The sequence below is a fragment of the Mixophyes fleayi genome, chromosome 4, assembly GCF_038048845.1.
Source record: "Mixophyes fleayi isolate aMixFle1 chromosome 4, aMixFle1.hap1, whole genome shotgun sequence".
Lineage (NCBI taxonomy): Eukaryota > Metazoa > Chordata > Amphibia > Anura > Limnodynastidae > Mixophyes > Mixophyes fleayi.
This window is the reverse complement of record NC_134405.1, coordinates 86,354,026-86,357,132: the sequence shown is the minus strand read 5'-3', so window position 1 is coordinate 86,357,132 and position 3,107 is coordinate 86,354,026.

The window sequence follows — 3,107 nt, the reverse complement described above, 5'->3', positions numbered from 1 at the left end:
TTTGGCTGTGACAAGTGTCTTTCAAAACAAAGAATTATCCACATCACATGTTTTTTTTTTATAGATACTTTAACTTATTCAACCCCAGAAAGACGTTTGAAGACGACGTTGCGGGCCTGTTGGTCTGCAGAAAGGGGTTAAATTGCCTCCCCTGTCTATTTGCCCCCGTTATGTTTGTCCAAACGTGTAACAGTGTATTTGCATGTCTAATTCGGCAGGAAACGCTTAAACCAGTGGTTTATCTGTGGTTTAAGAGGTACTGTACATTATTGCAACCCATTCTTAGTAACCTAATCCTCTATTTAATTAAAAATGGATTTCCATGAAAAGGCCCGTACTTTTAAGTGCCTGCAGAGCTATTTTAGCGAAGTATATTGTAAAACGTATCCAGAAATCTACTGCATCTATTTTATGAACATGATAAAAAAGAACTATTTTGTAAATATCTGGTATACACGCACAGGATATTTGAGGCAAGCCAGTGGCAGATTTGTGTATATACAGGTCAGTTGCTTATTATTGAGTTTTCTGATTTTTTTTTTTATTATTATTTTTTTTGTGGTTCAATAATATTTTGTGATGGCCATTCATCATTGTTGTTGAGAGGTGCATAATTTGGGTGACTTAGCTTAGAGAACTGATGGTCTGTTTTCATGTTCACACCAAATTTACAATTTTAAAACTTTAGTATTAAAATACAATTCTTTCTGGTCTGCTAGTGTGTAGTATGGACATTGAGAAGGCTTTTTAAAATACAAACTATCAGAGAAGCGGCTTGAATGGGATAGATAGAAATGTGGGCGCCCATTAGATGCTTACTGTATGGAAGCTTGTAATTAGGGTCGTACTACTTTTTTTTCTCAGTTACACATAACTGTGGGATTATATTTTTTAGCAAAACTGGCCATGTTTTAAATCTATTATAAGGTCATTTTAATTTATTGTAAATGAAAGTCTGGGCTATGATATGCAGTTTGACTGGGACTCATTCTAACAAGTAATATGCACACATATCAATAAACACACACTATACAGGATATATGTATACACAGACATAGAGAGATGAGAGAGCGCTGAGCACTGGTACATTTGCAGAGTATTGCTGACCTCTACATTTAGGTTTCTCAATTGCAAGTAATTTGTGAGTGTATGAAGTTTTTGTATTAAAAGAAAAAAAAAATCACAGGATCTCGTTTTGTGTTAGCTTATTGTAAAACATGTGTTGTAAATTGTCATTGGTATTAAATTATAATTTATGAATTTCAAAATCAAAAAAGCCAGTCCCTGTCCTTATTATGTGTGGAGAATGTAACACTTTTTCTGATGGGAGCTTTTCAGCGGTCGCAGATTAAACTTAAATGTGTATGATCGTTCAAGAGTAAACCTGTGTATGCATGTATGGTTCTTTAAAGGAGTATTTGTTTAAGGGCTCGTGTTAGGTTTAAGTTTATTACGTTTAAACTAAGTTTTCCTTTTCGTGCTGAGTTAGAACAAAAGATCTAGCCAGCATATGAAAAGGACAAAAGAGGGGGATGTGATTTAAGAGCAAGTTCTGTGAGATCTTAACCCTTTCTCTGCTCCTGGTAGCTGGCTGCTTGGTCATGGACATGTTTTGCAAGGGCGTGCGGGAGCGCAGGGGTTAACCCGCGCTGTTAAAGATGGCAACACTATATATAAGTGTCTTTTCTCCTGGCTGCTCGCAGACTGCTTTATTTCTTCCCAATGCTGGTGTGTTAGCCAAACACGATCTCAGACAATAAAACCCACAGTTGAGATCTTTGATCAACACCATCTTATAGCACATCTGAAACATGCAAGGGGAGGAGGGGATACTCCGGCCATTAGGACTGATACACAGTATTCCAAAATAAACTGTGTGTGATCTGGTGAGAGAGAGTGTGCATTGTGTCCCCAATGTGGCTTCTGCCATCTGCAGATGATCCCTTCCGTAGTGATCACATACAGCGAAGCCTCCTCACTGCTATTTGGGCCAAGGTTTTGTGTTTACTTTAAGTGGAATTTTAGGGGGTGTTTTAGTGAGAATCCAAGCGTGTGAAAGTATGCCTTTAAGCTTTGCTTGTGCCTTGGTGTCCTATTAGACGAGCCAACATGGCGTCTCTCAGTGCAATGCAAGCCTGCTGTACAAGGCATAGACAGAGCTTAGTAATACAAAACACATTGAAACAAGACAACCAGAGGGACCTTCCATCTAGGAGCAGCAGCAGGCAGGCAGTAAGAAAAAGACTACACATTGTAACTGCTCTTCCTCCAGCAGTACGCTGAGACAAGGGAAAGACCCTTTAAAAAAAACAACGGTTTAATCTATTAGTTTAATTTTTAAATAAAAGACCCCACAGATCTTCCAAGTGTAAATGAAGCCCTAACTGCATTATGGTTATACATGGCAAATGTGATTAAATGTCCGGTTATCATATATATTTATATAATTTCCTTTAATAGATATGTCCTTTCACACACACATTTACACAAGACTGCTAAAAGTCCCCCAAGATATAGTCAATGAACTTTGGATTCAAAAGTAGGATGTACACACATCCTATGCATGTTTACTTTATTGTGTAAACAGTTTGCAGCAGGTTTTTAACCCGTTAGTTGCTTAGGCCATTAATGAGCAATTGTAAATTTTCTTTGGTCTTCAAAGAAGCCTATGCAATATTATTTTAGTGCATCCAACACACCCACAACCATAAACCACCACTCGACTTTCAAAGCTTCCTGTTAGAACTATTGACTAATTAGAAGGTAAAATGTAACTAGAATCTAATTATGGAGTGTTTTTTAAAAATGGCTAGCATGGGACGTCATTGGTTTGACAGGACTATGCTACTAGGTAATGTCTAATGTCACCGTGTGATATAAAGTGAGGTGGACATAGTGGATAGCAGTGTTAAAGTTAGGATATATCTCCCTCCTCCCAAAAAAAAACAACACTCCACATATTTTGTGTTCTAAGGTGTTCAAGTGTTAAGAAGTGAAAACATTAGTTCTTCTGAAGGTGTCGGGCATAACTACTCAGGGAGTAGGACACAGGGTAAACATGAATGAGTTGATTGAGATCATACTGCAGTGAGAGATCCCAGTGTGTC